This window comes from Microtus oregoni, unplaced genomic scaffold (assembly GCF_018167655.1).
Source record: "Microtus oregoni isolate MIOR12 unplaced genomic scaffold, Mior012 000044F_ref0000062, whole genome shotgun sequence".
Taxonomy (NCBI): Eukaryota; Metazoa; Chordata; class Mammalia; order Rodentia; family Cricetidae; genus Microtus; species Microtus oregoni.
Window position 1 is genome coordinate 17,860,814 of NW_024543218.1, and position 14,221 is coordinate 17,875,034.

General features: G+C 41.4%; 1 protein-coding gene across 5 annotated transcripts in view; it reads left to right on the forward strand.

Moving 5' to 3' along the window:
- Positions 1-14,221, forward strand: part of LOC121434623 (membrane-associated guanylate kinase, WW and PDZ domain-containing protein 2) — a 1,272,606-nt gene that overhangs the window by 793,722 nt on the left and 464,663 nt on the right. The gene's annotated exons all lie outside the window — the stretch shown is intronic.

Sequence of the window (14,221 nt, forward strand, 5' to 3'; positions counted from 1 at the left end):
TCGGCATGACTCCCTCTCCCGGTCAAAATGCAGCTCTCATCCCAGGGAAGGTCCAGGGGAAACTGTGGACACATCCCACCAGTTCCCATCATTCGGCCAACATTTTTCTTATCCAGTTTGAAAGCCTTGCAAGGCTCATTAATTTGGTGAACCCTCGAGTTTGAAAGACAGAAACCAAAATGCAGATCCAAAGGAAACTTAGCATAATTGAGCATACCTGACAAGAATCAAAGGGACAGGGAAGCTTTACAAAGCCAGTAGGGCCACGAGAAAGAAACATTCACTCCAGAATAAAGAGGAGCAATGAGAACCATTTCAGAGTGGAACTTTTAAAAATTAAAACAATTTTGTTGAGATAAAGTTAGGGTCACCTGTCAAAAAGTGAAAAACGAGTAGGTAAATCATAAGTCTGCTCTGGCCTGGGAGTCCATGAAAAAGAAATACCGGAAAAAGAAACTGAACTAAAGCCAGTTATCACAAGAGCCCATGGCCAGTAAAAGCCAGGAAACACACCCCCAGGGCACATCTGTGTGAAATTTTAAGATATCGAAATTTTCTAAATATTTTTAGAAAAGCAAACACGAGTTATGCATATAATGCAGAATGAAGGGTTGTATTGAATCTGAAGAGCACGCAAAATGAGAAACCAGAGCGAGAAGGACTTTTTGATTCTTACAGAATCAATTTTTCATCTAAAACTATTACAACAAAATCTGACAGGTGGAATAGTATTATATAAACCTAAAACATATTTTCAAATATATAAAGACTCAAAATATTTGCTTAGGTTGTTTAGGAGACTGGAGTGACACCCCCCCCCACCCCACCCCCAGGACGGAAGTTACAGACAGGTTCCAAGAGTTTCCAGAAAGAGGTTCATTCAGTGCAGAAGCCATCAAGGAGCCGGTGAAAAACTGAGGCCCTTTAACCGTGCAACAGAGAGGGTGAGCAAGCCAGCTGAGAAACGGGAGCCAGACAGGTCTGTGGAGGGTCTCGGAGGGAAAGCGGAACTGCTGTCTACCTGCTGAGCATGACTGTGCAGAAAGCCAGTGTTCAACAGTTAGAAGTAGCAGCAAGTTATAGGAAATAAACATGAAACAGGAAACGAACGAAGGTGTCATTTATAAAGTGTTTGTCTAACAAGCACAAGGTCTTGAGTTAAACTCCCCGTGTCGAAAAGAAACTTTCCACTAAAAGAAAACCGTAAATCCAGAGAAAGTGGAGTGAACGGCTGAATAAAAATGGAGACAGCCCAAAAAGAACGAAACTATTTGCTCCTCTTACAGAGGACATGGGTTCAATTCCCAGCACCCACATGGAAGCTCACAACGGTCTGTAACTCCACTCCAGCAGATCAGACTCCCTCCTCTGGCCAACAAGAACACCTGGAACACATCTGATACACATGTATACACAAAAGTGAAAAACTCATACCCATAAAATAAAAATAAACTTTTAATACTGCAAATCTTATATCATATATAAGATTAAGTTAGTGTTATAAGATCCCAGAAATATATATCATCTCAGTTCATTATTATTGTTGATTAAATCATTCTAAAACATGTACCTTAAAACAGTGTTATTAGAAGTTTTCCATGACTCAGGACTGGAGCCATGGTTCAGTAGTTCGAGCACTGGCTACTCTTTCAGAAGACAAAAGTTTGTTTCCTAGTGCACACATGGTGGTTGACAATCAGGTGTAACTCCAGTTCCAGGGGATAAAGCCCCTCTTCTGCCCTCCAAGGGCTTCTTCATGCTCATGGTGTGCATACATACATACACTCAGACTCACACTAAATAAATACTTAAAATCTTTGTTATGATTCTACGAGTTTCCAGCACTTCGGTGAGCTCAATCTGATTAATGCTGACACATACTGTGTTGATAGAGGCTCCCATGTCATCTGGTGTCTGATTTTTCTCTGCAGATGACATCTAACTTCCTCTTGGACCCACCCACATAGTCCTTCTCAACCAGAACAGCTCAGGGGGCACCCTTTGTTGGGGTAGCTGGGTTTTAGGAAGAATGCTATAAAAAGGTGTGCCCAGTGACCAAGAATGATCATCCTGCTATGGCATCTACTGTCCCAAACAAATCAAAGGTCAAATTAGAGTTCATAAAGTAAGGTTCTTGAAAGAATGCAAGAGGCGTGGTCCTTGAAAGAACACTACAGACTTCCGTTTCACTCTGATGTGCTTTATCTGATTTGTTTGAATGTTCTTTAAGGATTTCATAATTTACAAAATATGATACACTCTGCTTCTATCCATAGCTAATTAAATATTAATAAATCAGTTACAAACTCTGCCAACCTCAGCAGGGGCAAATGTGTTCAGCTTTTATTGATTCTCTAAATTACCACAAGCAACAAAACAGATTTGTTCTTCCTACTGATTTCCCCCACCCCCGTTTGGCCTCTTGTTTGGTGTTAGAGGTAGGTCTTCTCTTTTCTTCTCTTCATCGTGTACAGATCATTTGTTAGCCTATCCCATCTTTGACATTTTTAATCTGCATGTGTTTATCCAAATCCAACAAGCTGTGATATGTGCTGACTGTTTGGTGCATGACGTGACTTTGGCACATATGAAAATAAAGTTGAGAATCCTCTGGAAACTTCCCAGAGCTGCAAAATGAAAACCTTTAGATACCTACAAAAATATGCAGTCTGGTATTGCAAAAGAATTTTCAGCCCCATCTTTCATAACAGAAAATTAGGGATTATATTAATTCATTACATAAACTGGAAGCTTATATGAAGAATTAAGGTCTCATCTTCCCTACATACATTTTTACTAAACTCTTTACATTTTCTTCTTTTGTTATTATTAACAGATATCAAAATACCTTAGAATTAATTTAATTGTCCATAAAATATCTTGACTGATATCTGTCTTATTGAGCTGTCCTTGTCATGTCAGTACACCCACCATGGCTGTTGTAAATGATTGAAACCACTTTTCAAACACAAGATGTCCTATACTCATTCTCATGGTAGTCTGCAGCCCATTCCAGCGGCATTTCGTCTGGCAGAAGTTCCCATTCCAAGCATCTTTGAGCCATCATAAATTTGGATGCCATCCTTGCTTTCTGGGTTTCAAATTCCCCAAATGTTCTTTGTTGAAATCCAATATTCATTCTAAAGTATATTACACTAAATTCAACTTAACTGAGACCAGAAACCAGAATGGCCACTTCCCCATCACTCAGGTGTTAATGATAAGAACTAGACCTTACAACAGCACTTGATTAGATTATTCTCTCTCTCTATGGAAGTGGTAAAACTGCAGGAGACTCCCAAGGTTTCTTTATCTATAATTCACACGTTGGGAAGGGAAGGTGATCGTAATTCCAAAACACACCAGGGAAACTTGTTTATTTCAAGTAAATCAATGCGATGGAGGGCATTTTACTTCAAGAAGATAACACTGATTATAAAAGCAGCCGGTAAATGAAGACATGATTAAAACGCGGGCAATTTTATTTATGCAGACTAAAATATGTGCAATCATAAGCAACCAAGATTTGCTTCCATCCCAGAACGCTTCTTTATTAAAAGAAGTTCGGTCCTGAATTGTTGCAGCTCAACTTGTAATGTCAAAAAATTAAGACATCTCCCTGGCATTGCCTTTGTGAATGCATTGAAGGCACAGAATAATGGAAATGAAATCCAAAGATGGATCACCTCAAAATGCACCAGCAAGAGAATGTAGAAGTCAGCTGGAAAAAAAAAAAGATTTTTATTGCACTTTGTGTTGCTATCGCTTGAGACAGGTCAGTCTTCAGGGACTAAGAATGTTCCTGGGAGTCACTCTTACCCAGCAGTTCTCATAATGTGGTCTGTGACAGTCAGAGCCAGATAAGACCCTCTAAGAGCTAACAGGGCTTCCTGTGACACACCCCACTCTTATCATGAACCTTGTTCTACATCCATAGTTTTAAATTTAAAATCTGTAAAATGTTATTAATGTTTTCGTAATAGTCACATCTATTGACAGGCAGGTAATGAAGTTGAGAAAATGATGTGTTTTCCTGCTCGTCAGTATAAAAACTCTCTTGACGTTTTTAGTGAGGAAGGTATTCTATCATGCGTATCTATGGTGGAGATGATCCAGCAAGGACAGGGAGACTATTTGTCTCCCATACCTATGAAGTTTGAAAATATGATTTCTACTTTAACATGTAAATTAGTGTGCTCTGCATCATATACGTTATGAATTAAAAAGACATCATCGAAAAACATTTTTGTTCATAGTTAAGCTGTTAATACTGCAAAGTCCATAAAATTTAGAAAAGTCTTGTAGACTTAGACCTTTTTGCAGACTCGCATACTCTGCCTGTGGTGCAGTCCTACTGTTGAATGTTTTGCCTGTTATCGCGGGCATCACATAGACTCTATGGTCCCTGCAGCGGTGGGAGCAGGCTTTGCGTGAACATCAAGCGTTTGATAGCAAACGTGATTCTTCGAATGGCGCCTATGGCCTCTGCCACTGGAATTTACTGACGTTCTCAGGATCCCTCTGAGAAAAATCATCAGTCTGGGAATTTAAAAGACAGTCATGGATGACTGGGGTCTTCCGGCACCGAGTTAATTATGCGGGCCTTGGCTCTGGCTCATTTGTGTCTCTCTTGAGCGGCGCTAGTCTGTTGCCTTTTCACGCTCCTGATTTCCCAAAACGAATAATCCTAGAATCGGTACTGCTTTGCATCATAAACCTAATGGTCAAATGGTTGAGGAGATTCAGCTAATCGTCAGGGCTCAGAATCAGGAGGGTGAGTGTGTGTGTGTGTGTGTGTGTGTGTGTGTGTGTGTGAGAGAGAGAGAGAGAGAGAGAGAGACTGACTGACCTCATGGGAGCTGCGAGCCTTGACCAGAGCCCCTTTGGTCTTTGGGTAGCAGTCTTTCAAACGCAACTGAGATTTTTCTTGAGCTAGTGTTTTTTTCGGTTTTGGATTTTTTTCTTTTTGCGTACATCACAATCATCTTTGACCTTTTCCTCTGGCAAGTTGTACAAGCTTGTCAGTTGTACCTGATCATCTGTTCAGATCATCTCAGCAAGACGGCAGAGCTGTTGGAGAAATTTTAGTCTCCCTTCTAATGTGTTTGTAAATTCTGTCTCTTTCTCACACCCGTCTGACCAGCCCCACCACACTGTCATTCTGTGAAATTCCTGGCAAACACTCCACACATGTGGTCACTGAGTAAGAAAAGAAAGAAACAGAAGCAACGGCCAAGGCGAAGGGAAAAGGACATATTTTCACACATAGCTGCGAGGACTTCGAGCTTACTATATCAGGACTGCTAAAATTGAAAACTATAAAGCAAAAACTTGGCAGCAGAACACTAGAAGAGGCATAAATCCCGAGAATTCCTTCCCTGGGGTGTGGCAAGAAACAACAAATTCAGGAACGTTCTCTATGAACAACAGCAGTGGCAAAGATTCTTTCCCCAATTGCGTTCTCTGTGGCGCACACATCCCTTTGCAGCTAGACAGATTATCTCATAATGCCTCAGACGCTTGCGTGCGGCGATCACCTTTCAGTAACAATATCAGGATCCTGAAGAAATGCATTTTATTCCACTTAACTAGAAGCAGGGTGATTTTAATTTTGCCGGTTCCCCTGAGGGAAAGAATGCATCTTGGTGTCGCTTTGGTCATTCGAAGTCCTCATAAGCAGAGCCGACGTCCTCTGCCGCATCCCACATGACTCCATTATGACACATTCCAGTCATGCATTTATCAATCCTTCCTGCTGTTTAGATTCCTTAGTCTACTGCAACATCACATAAGTAGCAAAAATAAATAAATAAATAAATAAACGAAATTCTGCTGGCTTTTGTGTGGTTATCGTTGCTAAGGAAACCATCCCCTTTCACTACTGTGTGGGACATCTGTGCCACATTGAGCCTGCTGCGGAAAGCTGCCTGACCTCAGACACAGAGCGGGGAAGGATGGAACATAAAAGGACAAAACAGAAAAAAATTAATGCAAATAGAATTTCTTTTAGATAATGCTCACACTAACTCTTTTATTTTCCATTAAGGAAGATGGAGGATGGGCATCTGCCGACACTTCTAGGTGATACTTCCCGGCCGAGTCTCAGGGTCCCTCCCAGGGACCGATGGGCATGGGCTCTCATGGCCTTTTTTGGACATTATGGTCACAGACAGTACTCAGAGTGGGGAGCAGGTGTGTCCCAAAGCTAGTGGCAATGTGGTGATAACTGAGATACTACATCTTCCCTGTGGTCCCCGCACTTCCTCGTCTCTCCTACCTCTCATTTCCTCATTCGCTGACTTTTCTAAGACTCCTCTGATCTTGTTTTAGAGGGCCTCCTGCAGCTCGCTCAGTCCTTCGCAAATGTTTGTTTCTTAGTTAACAATTCACGCAATGGCCTATCAACTCCTACCTTAGTTGGAAGCTCACCATCCTTGAGGGTATTGCCTATTACTGAATACTCTTACAGCCCCTCTGCCAGGAGGAAGAAGAGCTAGGTTGGAACATGCTCACCATGGCGTTTCTCTTCCACACTGAATTAAAATTTCCTCAGTTGTAGGGTCCTTGTTATGACTGTAGGCATCTCACCAGCCCCTGCCTCCAAGCCACATTCTTTATTATGAACAGTTTGGAGCCTGACTTTCATTCTTCCCTTATGCTAACCTAGGACATTTCAGTGCTCTTATAAACAACCCAGCTAAGTAATGGGATCTCATGTAACTAGTGCTTTAACTCTGCTGACCATGCTATTTCATCCCATTCTGTCTGTGTTGGCCATCCACTTCAGAATCTTGTATCTGCCAGAGACTTAACTCTGACCGCTCCTCCAGTTCCACTTCAGAGACTTCCAAGCCCTCTCAGTTTCTCTCTCTCTCTCTCTCTCTCTATATATATATATATATATATATATATCCAGTTCTCTCTCCAGTTCTCTTTCTCTCTCTCCAGTTCTTTCTCTTCAGTTCTCTCTCTTCAGTTCTCTCTCTCTCTCTCTCTCTCTATATATATATATATATAAATATATATATATATATATATATCCAGTTCTCTCTCTTCAGTTCTCTCTCTCTCTCTCTCTCTCTCTATATATATATATATATATATATATATATATATATATATATATCCAGTTCTCTCTCCAGTTCTCTTTCTCTCTCTCCAGTTCTCTCTCTTCAGTTCTCTCTCTCTCTCTCTTTCTCTCTCTCTCTCTCTCTCTCTCTTTCTCTCTCCAGTTTCTCTCTTTGTCTCTCTCTCCCCCCCTCTCCTTATACAAAGGTGCTCACTTCACTACACCAACAACTTTATACAGGAGAGTCTTCTTCTTCTTAAGTTTTACCAGTCTGTGCTCCTTCGCCTTCAACCTTGCTCTCAAGCTTTTCGACACCACCCACCTGAGATCCTTGACTGTGAGTCGATTCCCAATTTTCCACTGCTGCTTTCTCCAGGGCAGTTAAGCATAGAAAGCGAGAGAAAGCTTCAGGTGGATGCAACGTAAAATCTTTGTACACCCTGGCTCTTCCCCTTGGGGTGGCTTTACTAGGCTTCTGCTCCGCCTACCGTACAGGCTCTACTTTATCCTTTATCCTCTCTCAGATCAAAGCATCTGCTTTCAGTACATATTTCAGCTTTATAAGCAGCAGGATGACTGTGTAAAAATGAGAGTCCTGCCACTACACACATATATTAAGTGACCTATAGATCGAGTAGTGTGTGTATGTGTGTGTGTGATGTATGTGCATGTGTGTGTATATGTAACAACAACTGAAGAAAAAGAAGCTATGGGTGTGAATGAGGCAAAGAGAGATGTCATGGAGGGTGCTGGAAGAAGAAGAGCAAAATGCGGAATTGATGCAATTATATTACGACCTCAAAGTACATTAAGAAAATTTAGGAAGTGCCTCTGCTAGCAGGAAGTAGACAGAAGGCTGACCACCAAGTAGAAGATTAAATGAAAGCTCCGCTTTATCTGAAAACAGGAATTTACTCTTCTGGCTGATTAGTATTTCTATAACCATACACTTTCCTTTGGACAGTATAAAAGAATTTTGTGGATAATTTTATGAACTAGCAATGGTTTACATGAAAAGTCACTAGATGAAGGCTTGGTTAAATAACAAATTATAGAACATGTCCATTTAAGAGTTATAATTATTGCATTTTTTTCACGTCACATTTGACATTTTCAATGGCATTTCATTCATTCTCCCTGGGAAGCCCTAGTCACCTTTGTGGCTTCAATTATCACCTCACAAGGCTCGTCCAAACCGAGCTGTAACTCCTACATTTTCCTGGACTAAAGCCTGACTGAATATCAGCCAGAAGCTGTGAATGACAATTCTACTGTCACTCCCGACTTACCACATAGGAAACAAATGAGTATTCCTAACTCTCTCTAACCCCCACCCCCTTTATTCTAACCTCATGTCCCGTTCCAGTTTCTGGCATTGATGTTCCTGTCCAGGGTCCTTTCTTCTCCCAAAGATGTTCCTTGTTACAGCTCCACTTTGCACAAACTTGACCATCCTTTCTTTATCCCTGCTTTGTGTATGGCAGCGTATGAAATTTATTAAATTATTTTTAAACTTGTATTTATTTGTTTTTACATATACACACACAAACACTCACACACTCACTGCTACAGACTAGGTTCCCATTGCCTTTTGCTCATCATCATCTCCCATACCCCCTGCTCTCCCTTATACTTCCGCCCCCTACCCCACTGGACCCCACTCTGCCTTCTCCCCTCCCACTCTGTGCTGCCTGCCTCATCCCCCTTTAAAGCCTCTCAACCCTAGGCCGTGGTGAACATTACTTTGAATTTCTAAGCCTCCCAAATATCTTGACTTATTTGCTCATCCATTTAGTCCCTCTTAATTTAAAATAAATCTTTCTATTTTGTATAAGATTGTTTTCAAGTATCACTAAAAGTTATCAGAGGTGGCAAAGTGTAGCAAAGTAAAATCAAAATATTCACATACCTCTGTACACCCCTTTATGCAAAACTTAGATGTGTTATCCCCCCCACACACTTGGTTTTTTCATTTTTGTTAACCGAACACTTCCCAAACCAGGGTGTGACAGTATGAAGTCATGACTACATTGTCTCTGACTCTGCTTATATGAAAATAACAAATATACTCAAGGAAAAAGGCTCTTAACCTCCATTTATTCCATGCAAACGTCACAGCAAGCAATTTCAGACTGCTTTATTTGTATGCTGCAAATACATGCCAAATATTAACCATGCTCCATGGTTCTGTGGGAGTTGTTCAGACAAATGAGAACAAACACTCAAAGAACCTATATTTAAGCAGGAGACCTTAGTCACATATATAAGAAACTGTATTTTAAAAATGGCATTTCAGTGAAGAGCTAGGCAGGAACAAGTGGTCACTTCTATTTTCCCAGAATCCACTGGATTAAACTCTAGAGAGGAAATAGCATTTGAACTATCCATTTGAAATCTTTTATTCATACGGACATGTTCAATTAAATTTTAAATAAACAAAAATCAACCTGCACACCGATTGTACTGAAGTCACCTTGGTGGGGATGAATAGTTTTAAAAGAACAGTTAAATATTTGTTTAGTGCTTCTTTTCCCCGTAGAGGAAGCTTTTGTCTCTTAGCTGTATGTTATATCTTTATCATGTCTGTCCAAGATAGATCTAATAGAATCTCCTGGTTTTAGTCATAGTATCAGGAACCAGCTGCTAGGTGGAGTTTGATGGTTGTATGTAAGACCCGGCTGGCAGAGTGGAGACTTGGGAGCCCGCATGTCTGCTTCGCAGTGAACTTGCTGACCACAAGGCCAAAAACACAAAAGACAATGGAGAGGAGACCTACCAAACATTCTGTTCCTTTATGAGTGCTTTATCTGGACCAACAGCTACGGAGCCCGCATGGGAATGACTTAGACCCTCTGCATGCGGATGACAGTTGTGTAGCTTGGTCTGTTTGTGGGGCTCATACCAGTGGAATCACAACCTGCCCCTGTATCTTGAGCTGCCTTTGGGGAACCCATTCCCCATCCTGGGTTGCCTTGCCCAACCTTGATGAAGGGGGAGAAGCTTGGTTCTGCCCCCAACTTGATACGCCATGCTTTGTTGACACCCATGGGAGGCCTGCCCCTTTCTGAAGGGAGACAGAAGAGGAGTGGGTGGAGGGATGGATAGGAGGTGAGGGAGAGAAAGGATGTAGAGGAGGATGGTGGGTATGTAAAAAAATTAAAATTTAATAAAAATTTTCTGGGGTTAGGGAAATGATGCCATTTTCTGCACTCAACATTCCCTGTGTAAAAATGAAAGTGTGGCAAGGCTGGAGAAGAGAAACAAAAGGATCTATAAAGGAGCTATGTTGAGGAGCTCATATATATGTGTGCATGAGGAACATGCATGAGGAACATGCATATATCGCATGAGGAACATGCATATAACGCATGAGGAACATGCATATATGGCATCCGCAATGTACATGGTAATAACTGTGAACGGAGGAATGAGTACACACACAGGTGATTTGGTGTACAGGTAAGATGTCAAAAGCCTAAAGTCACACGTGGTGTGTTAGTCAGTATCCTATCGGCCCCGTTAGCTGTGAAGCACATGACCGAGAAAAGTCAGCCTTCCAGTGCCACAAGTCTCTGGGGCACTCCCAGCATAGGAAAGGTGTGAGCTCAAGCAGGGAGCCGAAGACTTGACGAATGCTGGGGAGCGCAACATGTGAAGTACCAAGGCCAGGCAACACGTATGCTCGTTCTCCGTGGCATTGACTGTACGCAGTTGCGTCCAGAGATCCTGGCTAAGGAGCTGGCGGATGACAGATGCGGGCTTTGCTTCCTGACACCATCCCCACACAACTGCAAGCCTCCAACCCAAAATTTCTAGGGTTGTCATCGCAACTGCAGGCTATGATGAGATGTGGTGTTCTGAAATCAGACCACGCTGGTGCCTGGGAGGAGTCACACCCATCTCAAACAGTGTATCTCTTCACCTACTGGGCCAGGTTTGCCAGCACAGTGCACATATCCCTCAGGCAGAAGTCAGAGGACTGTTTATGTGGTACCCAGTTCAGCACTCAACCATGAACACCTCTCCTGTGAGCCCTTCACCCTCCCTAGGGTTTGCTTCGTCTACTTCTCCATTTTTCACATGCCAGTACTGTCACTCCTACCTCAGGCAGAGAGTTCCTATGAAGCATAACATAAGCTATTTAATGCATATGAAACCTTTTTTCTTTTGAAAACCATAAAGTACTAAGCAAACACGACGCATGATTCTGATCAGAGAGTCTTCCAAATAGGCTAACATCTACTGAACTTTAGGCTTACAGTGCTTTCTAGATTTCCCCTTTAAAACACCATAATAGTTACTCCAATAACCTCCCCCAAACATTTTGCAGGGTCGTGTCTTCTCAGTGTGGTGATAACTCTGCCTACCCATCCTGGATTAGTGGTTAGGATTGACATAAAAGTTATTAAGTGTGCAATGACTATCAGCAAAGAAGAGGCCATAAATGGGCATGAGAACAGTGGGGGTGCCTGAGAGAGGATGGAGATAGGAAAGGAAGGGAGAAATCATGCAAGTAGATTGCAATCCTAAAACTATATATAAAGTATGTATGTTATAAAATGATGCATAGACATTCAAGTCGAAGTAAAGGTTTAGGTAAACATTTGGGGGTCTGAGTCCTGTAGAATACTGTATCAATGAGTAACCACTAAATAGAAATCCAGCCAAGAAAAATATTTTTAATTGTTCTCATATGTAGGGATAGTAAGCCTTTTTCTCTTGTACCAACCTATACATAATGATGCAGTGTGCTTTTACCAGCAAGTAGCAAGACAGCGGGCAGGATAAACTCGCTTCCCAAATATGAATAGTAAATTTCCAGGAATAAGTTTGCGATCATCTCTGCACTGTATGTTTAATTCCTGTCCGTTGTTTTGATTTCACAATAATATGATTCTCGTTGTAGTTCCTTAGACACAAACCCTTTTGCAGGCAAAATTGTTCATGTTATATGTGTTCCTGTATCCCGTAGCTAGTACAAAATTTCTAATATTTGGTTATTTATTGCACATGAAAATGACAATTTTGTGATTCAAGCTAGCGCAGTCTAGTGCTTTATTTTATGCCCATGCTGTATAAAATATAGTTTAAATTAAAATGTCCTATCGTGTTTTATGAATAGCTGCTGTGGAATGTGAAGATAGAACGTTTGCTTTGGCTTTTATGTTTAAATGAGAACAAAGAGAAAGCAATCACCAAGTGTCAGCTACGTGTAGACAAACAGCTGGAGAATAGCCCCAACACCGCGGTCTATGTAGAAGGCTATGGAAAGTACCTATTGGCCTGGAGAGATGGCTCAGTGGTGAAGAGCACTGGTTGTTCTTCCAAAGGTCCCCAGTTCAATCCCCAGCACCCACATCGGAGCTCACAATTCTAAGGACCTCATGCAGACATTAATGCGGGCAAAACACCAATGCACATGAAATTAAAGGAAAAGATAGTTTGTTTTCTTTTTTTAAAAAAATTAAGAAGAAAAAAGAGAAGTACCTATTGAGTACTTCAAGGTATTTGATTAATTGAGACCATTAACTGTTTCAATAGTGATGACTTAAAACCCCACATGCACTTGGGCCTCTTTGTGTTGGTTTTCCAACTGCCCAGGCCTAAATAATCACACAAAACTATATTAACTACAATACTGTTTGGCCAATGGTTCAGGAATATTTCTAGCTAGCTCTTACCTCTTTAATTAACCCACTTATATGAATTTATGTGTTAACATGAGGGTGTGGTTTACCAGTAAGGCTCCAGCGTCTTTCTCCTTTGAGAGCTACATGGTGTCTGCCTGACTCTGCTTTCTTTTTCCCTACATTCAATTTAGTTTTCCTGCCTGGCTTTATTCTTCCCTGTCATAGGCCAAAGCAGCTTCTTTATTAACCAATGATAATAAAGCATATTCACAGCATACAGAGGAAAGTTCCACATCAGGCCTCTTTCTACTAAAGAGATTTGCAGACACATTGTGTCTCTGGCTGAATCAGAAAATGAGCTTAGAAATACAGATTAGCAGGAGCAAAACATGCCTACTTATCCAGTAAATTTTCTGTGAAGTAGGAAATTTCCTAAGGAAAGGGGACCCAATGAAATAGCAGAAATTCAGTAGTTTATGCTATGTTTGAAGAATAGACAGAAGTCAAGGAACATAATTTGACAGTGGGACTTGGGTTAATGCTTGTACACACTGGGGCTTGGCAAGATATCTGTTGAGAGTTTGCTCCTTAGCCTTGAACTGTTCAACTGTGGGGTGATTGTTTTTTTAGGGGAGGTTCTTGGGTCTCTTTCTTGGGCCTGATGACCTGTGTAAAAGGGGAAGGACAGGGAGGAGAATGACACCCCTCCTCAGTTCTTCCTCAAATGCTTCCAGGGTACCACAATCAAGAATTACTTATATTTTTGGTACTATGCTGAAAAACTAAACTTCATTTAAAAATCAGCTTCAAAAAGAAATTGTCCTGTTGAGGTATGTCAGCCACCCTGGAAAGATACGTGAAGGCCTGGGACATTTCCTGGAGTTCACAAATATAGAAGTGAAGCCCAAGGAGCTCAACAGATCCATTCAGACCTGAGCCTCACAGAGCAGTTTGACTTTGGACAGGGCTTGGTAGCTCTGGCTCTCTCTGTAGATTCACGGCTGTGCTCTGTGTTGGCTTCCACTGACTGGGTCAGCGAAACAACATATCCCTAGTCTCTATAAAACATTCAGGATGTATTTCCTTTAATATTAGAGTAATAGCTCATCACTGATTGTTTTATTTTTTATTAAAAATGCAAACATATTAGAAATGGGAAGGAAACAGAGCCCGCAACAGATTGGACAGAGCACTAAACTGATAGTTCCATGGCCAGCCTCATGGCCAAGGTACTCACCTTAGACACTGGGCCACACCTCCCTGTGAGGATCATTCCCCTCTGAAATGGGAATCTTCCCCACCAACCCTTTCCATCTGCCTGAAGTAGATCAGATTCATGCTGTAGGAATCACTGTCTCTCAGTAGGTGAAATTAAGCCTTTAGAACGATCCCAGGGTTTGAATGTATCTCCGTCACTTGGTAGCTATGAGATCTGGGGTAACATAATTTTCTGAGCTGTAGTTTACTAATTTTCAAAATTTGATACTTTTTTTAAACTACAGAGCATGTTACTGGTGGTATA